Here is a 16,823-nt window from a genome sequence, read left to right on the forward strand (position 1 = left end):
TTTTGTCCACCTCCCCGAATAAGAAGTTAGCACAGTAAGTTTTGCAGAACAGTTTAATTTTGTTGGGTATGTCATTTGTTCCCTCTGAAAACCTCTCAGACAGACATTTCCAGGCGCACATTTCCAAGGGCCTGATTCACGTCACGTAACAGGAGGTGTCTTTGGGTGCAGTCTTTGCAGCCACCCCAGTCACTCTAGACTTCCTTTAAGCCTCCCCAAACTACTTTTTTTTAACTGAAAGTTAGTCTAAGGTGACTAATGCCAGGGATCAAGTGAATCCTACCCAAATATTCTTGTTGCTGGGGGTAGCTGCTGTGTTACACTGTGGTGAAGCAGTTCATATCTCCATACACCATATGCAGGCAAACGAGAGAAATGTTTACGCATTGAAATCACAGAAGAGTAATAAAATGCTCAAAAATTTGGAAGGACTTAGTTGGAAGGAAATCGGAACGCACCTAACCAAGTACAAATGCGGAGTGCAGGAGGAATACGTTAGATCCTTACTTATCACTCAAAATGTGAAAACAACTTAAGGGGAATAAAAATTAAGGCTTTCCAGGGGAGCCTAGGAAAGAGGTTGGGTTGTGATAAAGGGGGAAATAATTTTCTTATCAGATGATCTGTTTAGTCTGGGGAGTAGTTTTCAGGAGATGCAGTAGCCTCAGAGTTTGAGTCATTTCATACCAGAGCTTGGAAATGCACAATAGAGATCCCTCCTGTCTAGGCAGGGAATGAAAAAATAGGGTCTACTGATCTTATCCAGCCCTCACTTCATTCAGCAGGAATCTTTTCCACTGACTCAAGCAGGATTTGGATCAGACCCTTTTTTACCTCCTATGTTGATGGCTGTCTGAAAAGACTTAGGAAAAGACACAAACTAGAGCCCAAGTATGGCACTGAGAATGGCTTTTTTGGGCTGCTGTAAGGAAAAATGCAACTCTCAGAAAAATTATGTAGAAGGCGGCTGGCAAATCAGAGGGACTGTTTTATAGCTGGGAGCTGAGTCAAGCTCCAAAATGTATTTACAGAATTAAATGACATTAAGCTAGGGTGTTGCTAATTCCCTTAAAACCGTAAGGAAACACTTCTCAAACAGCAGCTAGAAGGGCAGCGTCATTGCTTGGCAGGTCTTGCTTTTGCCACAGCAGGGGGATGGCTCTACATATCCAGTTCATTTTATTTATGTGCCCAGCATTTGAGAGTGGTTTTGTTGTGGGTAACAGAACATAGCTCCATTTTACATCTAACTCAAAGAAAACAATAATAAGAGAAGTGGGGTAACATTTTTGTATATGCCTGAGTGATTCCCTTTGCCTGTTTCCAACCTACCTAACGGCAAACCTCACTTCAGCCTACGCTGGTCTAATTAATTTGACAGGACTGGAAACTTGCTCTTCCTGTTCACACTTATTATTCATCTCTTCAGAATGCCCTGTAGGGAGCACGAAGCACAATAAAGCAGTATTTACCAAATCCCTCAATGCTAAATACACCTTTTAAGCTGACTCTGCACAATGCCAGCAGTGAGAAGATCTGACTAAAGGGCAGCCAAAGAAAAACAACATTTTCCAGAGCATCGTCTCCTTACACATGGCTAGCAAGTCTTAGGTAAGGAAACTATGTCTTTTTGCCCCCCTTCAAATTCTGCAGTAGGCTCTGGGGATCCCAGCTTACTCCTACTGTATCCGAAACCTTGGCTGTAGCCAAAGCAAATGACAGAGTGATCATACTCAATAAGATATGATGTTAGTTCACAGGAGCCACTGAGTAATTTCATACAGGCGTATCTTTTAACCTTTCATCACCCAAATTAGAAACATCATAACACAACATAAAACACATCTGAAAAATCCATCGGAGACAGGAACTCAGAAACATGTACAGTAGAAATAAGCGTTTTGAGAATTAGAAAGTGTTTTGAGAAAACACTGAAATTGAATGTTAGGTTTCCTTCTTTAAAATTCTCACTGCAGAAAGGGACCTTTTACAAACACATGAGGTGATTAAGGAATTTAAAAAGTGAAACACGCTTATTTGCACACAGTAGGGAAGAAACTCAGACATTTCATATTTTAAAAGTGAAGGATCTATGAAAGAGATTTTCAGCAGCAAGTTACCAGTTGGGTCCTCAACTGTAATCACCAGCTCCCTTTGCACCTTTATGCCTCTGTAAATCTCACCTTACGTGAAGTTAAAGGTTAAGTTTTCAAAGTACCCGAGAAAATTTCTACACAGCATAGGGCAGCACTGCACAAATATACCCACATCAGCCCTCAATGAACTGACTAAATACCAAAAAGGATGGAATCACAGCAGTAGTGCAGTTTTTCCAGCTTTTCGCTCTTAACCTCCAAACGTTGCTTTGGGTGGCGTTCAGCCAGAGTTAGATGCCACAGTATGCAAGTCACTTTTGCAAATGGGACCTAGAGCCAATTTTCAAAGACGTGTAAAGAAAAGGATAGGAATTCAGTGGGATTTTTCACGGCACCTGTGAAAATGGAAAATGAGTAACTGCATAGGTGTTTTGGAAACGAAGTACTAAAACTTCTGAAAAATCTGAGAATTAGATTCCTGACCTGCTTCTGAAAAATTTATGTTGAGTCATTTTTCCTAGATCCTGAACCTCCTTATTATTCATGCTGGAGAGCGGCAAATCCCAACATGTTTTACGAAGGAGTATATGCACATACATGCAGGCTTCCTTACTCTCTCGAGTCTTTGTTCTTCTCCATTTATGCACTTGTTGACCTATGGAAAACATAATTCTTCCTCCTTTCTCAATCACCGAGATCTTACACCGATACGATGTTGTTCATCTCCATAGAGGTATTTGGGATTTAGAGAAGCACGCTTTCCTGGCCATGATGCAAAACATAATGAAGACAAACAGGAGACTCCCGCCAGTTCAGCTCCGTTATATATCAGACTGTAATAAAGAGAGGAATTGGGCTCATTGAATTTTAGATAGAATAACAGCTCAACTCCTTCAGGCATAACTCCTCTCTGTGTTGCCGTAGAGGAAAACCCACTCTCGTCAGACTGAATCTGGAATAAAACCTTGGATAATTGGGAGTAGAAAGGGTCCATTGGCTTCAAGGGGAACTACTGCATGAAAAAAAGGTGTTCTGGCATTGGCCTTTGCTGTGTTACATGAGAAAGATGGTTCTTGAAACTAATTAATCCTTGAAAAGATCAGCTGACCCATCTCATTGTTAGCAATACATTTTTAATTATTCATTTTAGTCAAGCATCATTTGAACACAAGTCAATTTGCAATTTCATTAGAGTACAGAAAAGGCCTGGGGTCTATTCCTGGTAAAAAGGAAAAAATCTCTGGCAAAATTTCATAAAGGATGTTAATCCTCTAATTAATTTTATGTATCAAGCAAGAATTAATGTGTCCTGCTATTTAAGCAGAAGTCATCTTGCCAAGAAGTGCATTTTGTCATACCTTCCCCTCCAGGAAAACCTCTTTACAAGCTTTGTGGCAAAATACCCTGGCAACTAATGACTAGCTTTGAAGCAACATTCACAGACCATTTGCTTTGATGACATTTGGAGCTTTCGTCTCCCCCCCTCCTCATTCCAAAGTCTATTGTAAGTGTAGTGCTCTCACTGCACTGCCTTTGAAAACTAATCAATAAAGTAAGATTTGTCAGGTTGCATCTGAGGAGTATCACATCTTTTAACTCCTTTCTTGGTTGAGTTGCTGTACACATTTTTAAACTAAACCTTATGAACAGATTGGAGTGTGTTATACTTACCATATTCACAGGCACGCAAGTGTGACGCGTTTCTTTTTCTCTCTTATATGAACTTCAAAAGCTCCAAACCTATGTCAGTTAACCTTCCATAAAACTGACATTATACGGTCATCGTACATAATCAGATGATGGATTGCACGTCAAAAAGTCACAAATAGGGAATGTTTACCCCTGCTACAACTACGAGAATTGCTGTATTGCAAAAATGGAAAAAAGTGACTTCACCCCATGCCGAAGAACTCCAAAGAAAACACATCCATGGTAGCAAATACTGAAACGAATCACCCGATTCTGATTAGTTCACCAGCATCGGTATAAATCTGAGAGCAAGGCAATCTGTATGTACAGCAATGGATGGGAGATCAGAATATGGGCCCCAGTTTCATCTTTATTGTACTTTGGACTTTGCTTAATCAATCAATGCTAAAATCTTTAGGTCTGATTTCTCATTTCAATGGCTTTGTGTAATGTGTCTCAACCGTACCTCATCTAATTTAATAAGATGCAAGCTAAGGAAGTACTTAAGTTACTTATCAAGGGTTTCAGATGACACATTATTATTGTACTCAAAAGTCAATATTTGCTAATCATGTTAGTACAGGAACTGATCCAGGGCTCCAATTCTTGAATTGCAGAGGCATTTAAGATTAATTAAACCTATCTCCTTCTCACTCGACACATACACACATCACAGCCCCCCTTCTGGAATGGACAAATCAGCGTCTCCACAAGGAAGACCTGTCTAGGCCACGGCTTTAGGATGAAAAGCTACTAAATTTCTCAGCCTTCTCCCTCCACCTTTGGTCCAGTCGGTCGGTCAGTGCCTGATTTCAGGCACTGGGGAGGCTCGTGCTCAGCATCTCGGGGTTGTGCCCTTTGTCTTTGACACCGGAGCGATAGCAAACCAGTCAACTGCAGCTGAAACTGGGGGAGAGCTGCACGCTGAGCCGAAGTCGGGCCGATGTGTGCCTGGTGTGGGGCAGGCTGAGAAAGCCTGAGAAAGCCCGATTGATAGCTCATTTCGTTTCGGTTGGGGTTGCTCATGTAACAGGCTCGTGTGTTAAGGTATGGAGGTGTTGAGCAAGCCTTACTCCACACAGTGGCAGAAGAGCAGCGAGTTGATACTGTATTATGCATCCTTACTTTTCTTTTACATAATGGGAACGGTTAAAAATAGGATCTGTGTTTTTCTTTCTCCGTTTTAAAGCTGTTGATGAACTTGGCGTGTATAGTCTGAAAGATTTAGTGCATTTCCTAGGGCTAGGTACAGTGTGAGCAGGTGATGTGCAAGCTTCCACATGCAGGGCTGCCAGTACACTTTCAGGCTGGATTTGCAGCCCTTCTGCTCTGCCAGGCTCCGTCTCCTCCGAGCATACTGTCAGCTGCTCAGGGGCGATGTCTGCCTGCGTACATGCGCACAGGAGAAGCGGCGTGGTGACTTCCTGATAGGATCATATATTTATTCAGAACCTGACTTAGAATGAGATACAGATTTGCCTTGAAGCAGGAGTCTCCTGGGGGGCTGAAATGTGCCTTACCTGCTACCCGTCATATATTACTGTCATTTGTATACTATTGTGGTTTTCCTTTACTCCTTTAAGCCATTATTACACTGGTCTAAACAGTGTAGATGAAATATTTAGATGAAAATAATGGAGCAGAGTGGGGAATCAAGCTCAGTCACGTTAGGCGAGATTCTGATCTACATAGCACAGGGGTGAAACACAACAGCGAGGCTATCTCCGCTGGATTAGTCCAGATTTACACTCGTAAATGGGACGGTAGAACTGGAAATCACAGGTCTGATTTACTGCAGAGTTACTGCTTAAATTGGAGTAACGTAGAGGCTTATAAAACAGGAAGAGTTCTCTGTTATCAGGATGTTGAATTGAAATGTGTATTGAATCATACAGGGGTCTGCATGGGTTTTGATCTAGACATGTCGAGTATCAACATGCAAATTAAAATAAAAAAAAAAAGGTAACTACTCTGAGTACTGCAGTACCCAGTCTGCTTCCATCTCTGATCAACCCAGATATTAAGTAAAACCCTCACATGCCTATTTGACAAAATCAAACTGACATATTCTGGTTAATATTCCAGTTACTGTTGAACTATTAATTTGAAGGTGCTAATAGTGGCTGTCGCATAAGTCCAGCTTCGGAAAGCCTCGAAGCAATAATCTAGTATCCTCAAGTCATTTTTTGGTATTCATTCAATTTAAAGTATAGGACGATTTACCCTTTAAAGGTATTTTTTTTTCCTCTTTTTTTTTTTTTTTTTTAAACACACTAATTGATTTATTTGGACCTGTCACACACCGGCTGAATTACTAATTCATTTTATTTATTTATTTTCCCTTAAATCATTAACGATGCTGTTTTTAGCATCCTTTCCAAACAGTAAAAATCTCAGCTATTTCTGTGTGCATCTCTCTCTTTGCCTCGGCTGCTTGTTAGGACAGGGAATGTCACGCTTACCTTTCCTGGTCTATGCAAACTCACTGTGATAAACTTAGCTCATCTCCCAGCGGAGCGAGTATCCGTGTCACGAATGTCACCTTTGAAACTGGCACTAATTGGCATTCATGTTGGAAGTCTCAGCGGAATGGCCATAGACACAAGGTGAAATTTTGGCTCTGTTGAAGGCAACAGGAGTTTTGTCATTGACTTTAATAGGGTCAGGGCTTCTTCCAGAGACTGAACTGCCTCTCATGCAGATGTTCATACTGGGCTGGGAGCTTCAAACCCTCTGTGTTTGCTCATGACTAATAAAATGTGTTTTGTTGCTAACTTTCGTCCTTCCTGTGCCAGGATCAAGTCCTCTCTTCTTTAAAGACAGAGTGAATAAGCCCAGACACGACCTCCAGCTTCTTCCACTACATTTTTCCCCCAACCCCTTCTCTTTTCTTTCTATTTTCCAGACCCAGTGCAAGTTCTCTGTCTTTGGTTGTGTGTCAGTTCTTCTTCTGTTCTTGTCTATTTTTAGCCACTCTTGTTTTCTAGACCCTCCGCCTTCAAGCATGCTGTTGCTCCTTTGTCTTGAAGAACAAAATTCCTTTAATTCAGTCTGCCTTTTCACAGCCCACTGATTTCCTCATGCCCTTCATCTCCAGATTCTCAGGCGTTCCTGTTTGTTCCCACTATCTTAAATACCTTCTCTTTTCTTTGCTGCCTCTCATTTATAATAAATAGGCTTCTCAAGCTGCTGTACTGTATGAGGACAATCTTTGCCCTTCTTTTTTGTCTTCTCTCCCTCGCAACATTTGGCTTCTGTACTTCTCTTTTTCTCCTCCCTGGTTTTGCTGTGAAGATGCACTCTTGCTGACAGCTCCTTGATTTTTTTTTGTGCCTCCCTTTGCCACTTGCTCACCCCTCTGCCCTCGCAGAGGTATCCATGTGAGAATCCCCAATGCACTTGGCCTTCTGTCTCTCTCTGTGTCTGCCAGTAATGCTCTTGTCCAGGCTTTCATAACCATCTGCTACTGCACATCCCGCTGCCACTTCAGTAACGACTTGAATTCCTAAGGTTAGTTATTTACCATTTCTTCCTGATTTTTAGCTCTCCATCTCCTTTAGCAGTTCAGCAGCACTTGCCATCTCCTGGGCTGTCTCCTAGGTGATACTTTCTTCCATCTTGCTGTCCCTTCTCCTGCCATTGGTCTTCTTCTCTGTCACAATGGCCATCATGATTTTTTTCATCATTAACAAGCTGAAAGTTATGATCATCTCAGTTCTTGATGGATGATGTCTGCAAGTTATCCCCACTTCCTCCCTCCCGTGGGAGCTGCTGCTTGTCAGTGCCACCAGCCAGCAATGTCCTTGGTGTTCTACTGCCTGCTAGAACTAATTCAAGCTATTAAAAAAACCCTGTGAAATCTATTGCTTCGAGTTCTCTTCTTGGTTATCTTCCACTCCATTTAGCTGACTGCTTCTCCCATCTCTTTCACAGGTTTCCTCCGTCCCCTTTTTCCTCCCTTTGCACTTTCTGCTGGGCCACTCCATAGAAACAGAAGGATGTTTTTGGTGTCATCCAAGAGTAATCTTTTCTTTTGCTCCTGCAATCTTTCATTAAAACTCACCTCTCGGCTCTGGTATCATGAGCTTCACGTCAGACCAGTGTATTTGTGTTCTGCAAAGGACTTTTTTTTTGTGTCAGGGTCATGAAGTAGTTTGGAGCTGAAGGATGTAAGTGGTGAGAGCTAAAGAAAAAGGAATGGAAGAGTCCTGATTCAGTTCTGCAGCGTGCTTTCATGTACACGCACGCCAAAATCTTGATGGTGACCAAAACTCCCCCAATGCAGGAGTCCAGATTAAATGCTTCTGTTTCGGAGTGGGTTAATTACCACAAATTCCAGACTTCCAAGCCCATCAGGACTACTCAAAGCTCATGACTCCTCAGTGCAGCAGTGGATGGCCCTGCAGTGCTGTATTTATCTGAGAGCCCTGGAAATATGTGTGGCTCGCCCAGTGCAATTTCAGCAGCAAGTAAATATTTCCAGACACGTTTAGAATATGCCTTAGAAAGGACCTTACAAAGGCATCTCTCTTACCCAATGGAACGTTGCAAATACCCATCTTGAGCAATAAAAGGTGAAGCACACCTATGGGGCTGGAGTGAGAAATCACAAGTTTCCCACTGAGCTCAGAAGAAAGTTTTGCACGTTCCTGCTGTGCAAGGACATTTCATGGATTGGAGGCTGATGTTCTGTGCATTCAGAGGAACAAATCCTCTGGTCGTGTAAAGTGTCCCCAGCTCCACAGAGGAGCTATGACAATTTACACCAGCTGAGGTGCTGCTCAGCGTTTTTGGTTACGGGCCTTATTTACTCCTGGCTAGTTAGAGTTCCTCTGAAGCTGTTGCAGCACAGTGTGGGTGTAAATCTTTCTTTAGATGCCTTTGGAGCCCTTAGCAGATAGCATGCCTGTCTATAAAGTGGAAGCATCTTTAAGCATATGCCCAGCATGACCTTACGATAGAATGGTGCCATAACAATCTGTAATACAGCTATTTTTACCTAAAGGCAGATCTGCAAATACAAATGATGTCTACTAAAAAGTTGCCACACAGGATAATTAGGTAGTGAAAAATCACTTTGTGTTTTCCATAGTTCATTTAGTTCGTGTCTACCTCTTTAAGGACTTACATCCCAGAATAGCCCTAGCTCCTCATCTGCCCAAGAGTGTTGTACCAACTTACCCATTTTTTTTTCTAGAAATTGTATGGTCAGGGAATGGGGCAGCCAGGCTTTTATTGGAAGAAGTTTGTTAAACAGTTGAACAGCAGCTTCAAGGAGACAAGACCTGAGGTACTGTCACAGAACAGTAGTTCTTACTCTTTGCAGTAAATTAGGATCAATGTAAGTAAGAATTTAGTTATATGGCTGGAGTGTGAAATAGCTAATTTTTGTGTATTCACAGAATTAATTCACATCCACAGCTGCCTCACACAGGTTGGGTGGCATTTTCATGGCCAGGCCCTGGAATACGGACAACCCTCCTCTCTCTCCCCACACCACCATGATGCTGGCCTAAAATTGGGTAAGGTCAACACAGGAAACCATGACCACCGTTTCTAAACATCCTTGAGATCAGCATATACAAAGCCAGCAGTGTGGATGAGCAAGGAAAAGCTTCGTCTCCTGAGTCCTCCTCTATTCTGCACTCCCCAGGGCAGGTTGATCTGGCAAAGCACAGCATTATATTTCATTGTATTTTAGAGACTTGGTATGCAAGTGTTGGGGATACTAAACTGTCCTTTAGAAAGACATATTTATATGTAACATAGAGGGGAAAAAGTAAGTCCCAGTGAAAGAAAAAATATTTCCTTAGCAGTTTCTAGCTTTAAAGGTATTAAATTACAATGCAGCTTCCCAAGAGTATCCTTGCAAGTCATTTATACCATAACACATAAAATTAGAGTAAGCCTCCATCAGTGCTGTGGCTACTTTTGTAATCAGTTTTGAAGAATGTGCTCCATCAGTGGAAATATTTTGATTTAAGTTCATATTGAGGAGCAGTCTAAAAGTTACACTCTAAATTGCACTTTAAAATAAGTCCCCTGGTACATTCATACAATATATATCGTGTGCTGACTCTGTGTAATTAAATTCTTGTCTAAAGTTGTCATTAAGTTGCAGTAAATATCGAAGCTAGCTTCATTGTAGAATTAGATTTACTTCTTGATTTTAGCTGATAAATATTCTTGTATAGAAAATTAATTAAATTAGGCATGCATATATATAAGAGGGCAGGGCTGGTGTTTGAGGTGTTCGGAGCAAGCAGGCTGACAGTGGCCTCTACCAGCAGCAAGAGAGCTGGCTGGTAACAGGGAAAAGCACAAGGTCCTACACAAGGCTTGGCAAGGAGTGAAAGCCCCTTCTCTCATTCCTAGGTGAGAAATAACACCAAACTGCTTGCTAATTAGTGAACTCCAAGAATCCCTATGAATACAAAAAACTGGATAGCTTTGGAGGGTGGAAGTAGTCTTGTTTTGTACACACTCAAGCCATCGTGGGTTCAGCTCTGCCATTAAATGAAGGGAATGGGGAAATCTCACTGAGTAGATTAGGGGTCAGCTCTATAGAGAATCTAAAAAATGGTGATTTTCAGAAGTTTGATTACAATGAATGGTTTGGTGGAGGAGAAGGTCTCAAAAAACCCCGTGTCTCCAGAAGAGTTCAGGTGTGCATTCATTCTTATTAGTCACTGGAGAACCCGTGCTGGATTCTCCTGCTATAAATGACTCAACCAAAGACGCCTCAGTTGGAACTTGCATCTTTCAGAAACTGCATTAATTAGTCTGTAGGAAATCAGGCTTGATTACTTTCAGTGCTCACAAAGCTAGTTGTGTTTTTTCTGGAACATGGACAGGCAAATTGCTGCGATGACATATATATCCGACACGTCTTCCAAGAATCTCTCTCTCCCTTTCGCGAATGTTTGAATCTCTCCATTTCCCAAATGTACGCTTGTTTGACATTTTTATAACTAACAGGTGTTTTAAGTAGTTTTGTTGGTGCCTCAGACTTGCTCAAGAAAGTGAAAGAGGAGTTGTCGTTATCTGCTCTAGGCTGATTGACATTATCTCATATCATCTTCAAATTTCTTTCCATTCACCTCCATAACTCTTTCTACAGGCTGTCCTCCAACTTTTCCTCATATCTGTATGGTTATCTATTAGGAAACTGTCACTTAGGCAGACTCTTTTTAATGCATTATATTGTCAAGATTTGACACTCCAATGCAGAGCATTCAAACTTTTTTGATCTCTATAAATTTTTCATCGGGGATGTGGAGCCTTTCATAAATTTCACCTACATAGATTGCTACAGAGCATATATGAGCTTGCTGTTGTCACTCACCCCACACACCTCCTTCAGAAGCCATCCAGATATTCCCCCTACACGTCCACAGATTACAGGCTGTACAGCTTTAACACATGAAATGCAACATCCTTAAATGTCAGGAGTGGATGACTTACGCCTTAGAAAATATCTAGATCTAACTATCTTAAGATCTAACTAAAAGTGAGAGTAAATTTGAAATGTAGGAGATAGCTCCAATCCCCTGTAAAGGAGCAGGAGCCTCATGTTGTGGAAGCCTTAATTGCACATGATTCCTAATTGGATCTACTGAGCACGCTTAACAACCCCTTCAGACATTGAGGGGTGATAATTACTGACGGATGGAGAGGAAAAAACAAGAGTTTTGAAAGGTCCGTGTGACATGTGCATGGCAGTGTCTTCTGTGAGGGTCCCATGTCAGCCTTTGTTACTACAACCAATGAACCTATGAGCCTTACACCCCCAGCCCATGAACAACACAGCTTTCTTCCTTCTTACTATTGGTTGGAAATCTGGTGTTACGAACAAATCTTCTGGGGTATTCAGAGGTTTTATATTGGGCGTTTTGGTCCTGGCTGGTTTGACTGTCCTTCTCAGGAGTGTTTCACACGGAAGTTGCACAAGGCAGTATGCTGAAAATTGAGCAAATGGCATAGAAAATATTTTTCGTCATTCTGTAAAATTCCGTTTCCTTCATTCTTTGCTAATACCTATTCAAGTTCAGTAACAGAACAGTTATTAGGATTGTTGTCAACTGCTTACACAGCATTAAAGCTTACACAACATCTGGCCTTATCCAGGTATGTTGTAGCCTATAAAAAGTAACCTGGAAGACAGGAATTCAAATTTCTGATATTTCTAAGCATACATTTCAGGTTTTTGCTGTAGAACATGAGAGTTAAATGTGAGTCCTTTGCAAGTCCTTACTGGTGGAGAAAGAGTTAACAGTTAATCTGCTAAAATGTTGCCCAACTGTTATGCAAGCCTTTGAGAACAAATTTTTCTTTCTATCATTATGTCCTTTATTTTTTAATTTAATTTAATTTTATTTTTTTGTGAGTGAGGTTTGGTTTTCTATAGGTCTCTAACATCCAAAGGTGCAGCTAGGTATCTAATGGGATATTCAAAACGAACTGTTCATCAAGGTCTTTTTAATACCACTTGAATCACCAATGTGACTAGCCATGAGTAACTTTCCCAGGTGCTTAAATATCCATACATACTTGGCCCTACAGCCATGGTTCTGCAAAACATGCCAGTGTATACTCAGCTTTAGGTCTCCCCTGCACCCCCCAAAAAAAATAAATTAAAAATTAAAAAAAAAAAAATCCCTAAAACCTAACTTGCTGTGTTGAGTTCGAATATCACACTTCATTTTGACTGACCCAGCTTCTGTTCACAGAGAGTGCAGCAGTGCGCGCCAAGCTTCATTCCCATGTCTACACGTAGTTTTCTGGGGTTAAAGCCTGAATCAAGTTTTTCCTTCAGTAAGGACAAGCTGCAAAGAGCAGACAACCTCATTAAAAAGGAAATCTATAAATCCAGTAATCCTCTCCTCACCTCTGCTAACTGCATGTTGGAGGTGAAAGCTGTTAACTGCAGCTTTTACAAGCTATGCATAAATGCAACCTTTTCCCACCAAAAACTTTGCAAGTGCGCATAAACAATAACAATTTCTGATAAATGCAATCCTGTTTCACTAGATTTATGTGCTAAAGATGAGAACTACTTAGGGTAATGAAATGCATGGGCTTGATTCTCCGCTCGCCTGAGTCATTCCATTACCTCCAGCGCTTGAAGGAAATTGCAGCAAGAGTAGAATCAGGCCCTTAATGGTTGCAAGCTGCCATACTGACATTACACGCAGACAATAGTCAAAGAAATTTATATTTAGTTCCACAAGAGCAGCACATTAGATATTCTTAAGTGTTTTATGAGGCAGGACTTTTCTGACTATTCTGACAAAACCACCAGTATGCGTCGTAACCGGAGCTTTGAACAAATATTGCAGTTATGATTTACGGCACAATTGCCGGAGTCTTCCTGGCTTCATCTTTGATGGCTACTTACTCAGGCTGTCATTTTTTGCTCCACAGATTATATCTGCCTCGGCCTCTTCCGCAAACACTGGATTCACTGGAGTGTGTTACAGACAATACGGCTCTCAAACAATGAAGCATTTGTGTTCATTTTCTTCTATTTTATCTTTGGAATTCTACTATTTAGGTCACTATCTGTTGCTTCCAGCTACTCTTCCCTGACAAATTGTAGCTCTTTTTAGGCTTAAAAAGATATAATCAATGAATTCATCTATGTTATTCCTCTGGGTATAAAGGTCTAGATGTAATAAGTGCTGCACATAGTCTAAGATTACATTGCCATGCCTGAACTGCAGCCCCAAGATTAATTGTGCATTATAGGCCAAAATCTGAAGAGCTGCTGGATGCTGACCTCTTCAAAAATCTGAGATAAATAACACAATAAAGAACATTATTACCAAATTTCTCAAATGCTTTAAACATGGTCCCTCACCAGCATGAGCAGGAAGGATGCGAATATGTGTATGTATATTCCACAACACATAATTTTATATACAGATAACGATGAATGGATCCTTCGCTTGATTGTACCTGTCTTTGTAAAAGAAAAAACACCACAAGTTTTAGTTTAGACAGGTAATCCTCGGGTTTTAGCGAGTACCATCACTCATAGTGAGATTGCCCATGAAATAAAAATGATCCTCAGGTATGGGGATGTACAGGAATTCCATTTTCATTTAAAGTCAAGCTCACTGATTGCTCTGCTCATGTAAAAAATTGCTGTGCTCTGAATGAAACGAAGATGAGTGCTTAAGCAAACAGTTACAAATTAATTTATAATGAAACATGACAGTCATAATTTAATTTGGAATGTATTTAGGATTGTTGTTACTATTTGTATAGGCCCTTTTTGCCTGGAGGAAGATGTGACTTCATAGTGAAATGTCAGCTATTGAAATACCAAACTTTTTACACGTACACATGTATTAATTAATTAAAATCGTGTAAATACTTTCCTAATGAAGAACTGTTGTCTGCTGCAAGCAGTCAGACAAAAGCTTGCAGATCGAGGCTGGCACATGCAGGATCAGCGGGGCACCGGGAATTACCAGTGAACACCAGGGCTGCTGAGTGTAACCTGTGGGGTCGTGTGGCTGCCGCGCAGCTTCTCCCTCGGTGGAGAGGAGAGGGACCTAAGACAAGAGCAAGCAGGAGGGATGCAGTTTTTGCACCTCTCTGCTCTGCAGAGCAGCTGCCGAGGCCCAGCACCACGTACATCCCTGCAGCATCTGCTAGGCAGAAACCAGCTCTGTGGTGTGTACTCTTATTTTGCATGCATAGCTACAGTTTATTTTTTATTGTGTTTCCTCTTTGTTTCTCCCCAAGCAATATAAATGTATTTCTTATTCAGAGATTAAAAATACCTAGGCTGTGGAATTTCACCTGTGATGCTGTAGAGGTTGCTGTTCTTTATAGGTATTTCTGAGCCCTAATAAACCTTCTGCCTGCACTGACTCCACCAATGAAACTGTACAGGGTTGAAATATTTCTCAAAGTTTTTCACTTTTACCAGATTTGACTAATAAAAATGGTATAGAAGGGTTTTAATTCTAAGGCAAGACATGATTTGTCTGTTTCTAATATCACCAAGTAACAAAAAGAAGCTCTATTCAGTTTGTTAATTGGAAGATGATATGATAGGGCATTTGGGGACAGTCAGCGAGGGTGTGACCAAAAAAAAATCTTACTTTGTCTTGACTTCAGTTAAGAAACCATGATCCCAAGAACTTGTGATTTCTATTTGGAAAGCAGCGTTTGAGAAAGACCACATTACAGGCCTTGAAGCATAATATCCCTGCTGAAAATAGGTATTTATGGAAAGTAAAATAAAAGCCAAAGCCCCTCTGTTACGATTAGTTTAATGGGAGAGGGCAGTAGATGTGTTAGCTGTCAGCTGTCAAAAATGAGATGTTTCACTCTCGCCAGCAGACAGTTTCTTAAAATGCGGTGAAGTACTTAGATAAGGAAGTGACAGTAATTTGTCTAAAGGTAGTTTGCATCTTCCTCCAGCTGGAAGGTTTGTGAGGGGTCCTTCCCAGACCCCTTGTGAGAATGGAGTTCCCCTTGTACACAGAGCCCTGTTCTGCAGCTCGGAGGGCAGGCAGGTTGGCTCCTGTGAAAGAAGAGCGAGCGTGCTCTTACCCTGCTCTGCGGGGAGACCAGCGGTGGCATTTCAGGAGGGCAGCTCCAGGGCCTTTCTCTCGTGGGCACCTGAGAAAATCAGTGTCACCTGAAAGGGCAGTGAGCTGGCTTTAAACTCTGGGGTGCACTCAAGGACACGCAGTGGCACGTGTTCAGAGTGGTGTTTTGTGTGCTGAGCTTGGGTAGCCATCATGTGCTCAGCCTGTGTTTCGTGTTATGTATCTTCTGTTTATCCGCACTTCAAATTTGATTTGATCCTTTCACATCAGGGAATGAAACCTTCCTAAAAAATACTCTCCAGTTCTGACAATCAGTTTTTTTCTCTTCTAGTTAGTTTACAGTCTCAAACCAGAAGAATGATTAACCACACCATCCTTGAAAACAAACATTATCCTGGCTCCTTTTAAATGCAATCATTTCTAGAGAAAAATCCTGGAGAGGCAAGGGTTGATAAGCTGAACGCTGTCCTAGCAAAAGCCTAACTTTGTCTTTTGCAATAGGATTTGACATTCTTGTGTCAATACCTTAAAAGCCAGCCTTATAATTTTCGTATTTAATACTGATGGTAGAAGTCTTTTCTCGTAGCCACTTTCTTGGCCAGTAGTGCATCTGGCAAGTTACCTGATGGTTTAGATTTTCCTAGAACACCACGAAGACAAACATCCCTCAGATACACAGATCAAACCACATTCTCTGGATAAACGCAGTTTTTGCAACCACTGCTACTTGTGTTGCGTTTATTTGTAATATGGCCATGCAAATCTGCTGTCTTCTGAACCATCAGAGCACTGCCAGCAGAGGTTTGACAACACAACAGAGAACCTCGCTATTTCATGTTATAGTATCTGTGTTATTATGGTGAGCTGTAAACATTTTTCTCTGGGTTAACTTTGTCAGATCAGGAAGCTGATCCAACTCATCGTATGTTGCACAACAGCTGGAATTGGCAGGACAGGGAACTGCAGCCAGAAACTGTAAGTAATGCTCACTTGGCACAGCATCGCCTTCGGTAGACTTAAGGATTTGATTTTATAATCCAGCAACTAGCACCAAGAACGGTGGCTGATATAAAAGCACCTCCAGTAGCTTGAAAACCAATAGAGCTTACTGTTTCAGGGCTCCACTGCAGATGGTTATGTTTACAACCAGTGCCCCCACAAAGGAGTTTTAGTTTAAATTGACCAAGAGAAGCACTTTGCCACCACTATAGGTGAGTGCATGCAAAATTGAGGTGTGGAATAACTGAGTAAGTTAGTAGGCATGAGAGAACTGTCAGGTAAAGTCAGGATGGAATTCCCATCCCACTCCCTTTTACCAGTTTCTGCATTGTAGTATTTCCCAGAACAGAGTAGAGAAATGTAAAAAAAAAAACAAAACAACAAAAAAACGAATTTAATGATGATTTACAAATATACAATACTTACATTTTTAAGAGTTACAAAACCAGTACATATTACAGGAACCAAAAGC

The 16,823-nt window shown here is 41.2% G+C and overlaps 1 long non-coding RNA gene across 1 annotated transcript in view; it reads left to right on the forward strand.

The window, feature by feature from the left end:
• The window catches only part of LOC309876768, a 272,062-nt gene extending 257,381 nt beyond the window's left edge, over window positions 1-14,681 (forward strand). The window contains exon 6 of the long non-coding RNA XR_014317250.1: window positions 13,209-14,681. This is a non-coding gene — a long non-coding RNA (uncharacterized lncRNA). The remainder of the gene's footprint in view (window positions 1-13,208) is intronic.
• Window positions 14,682-16,823: the final 2,142 nt, after the last annotated feature.

This window comes from Aythya marila, assembly GCF_965140915.1.
Source record: "Aythya marila genome assembly, chromosome: 3".
Classification (NCBI taxonomy): domain Eukaryota; kingdom Metazoa; phylum Chordata; class Aves; order Anseriformes; family Anatidae; genus Aythya; species Aythya marila.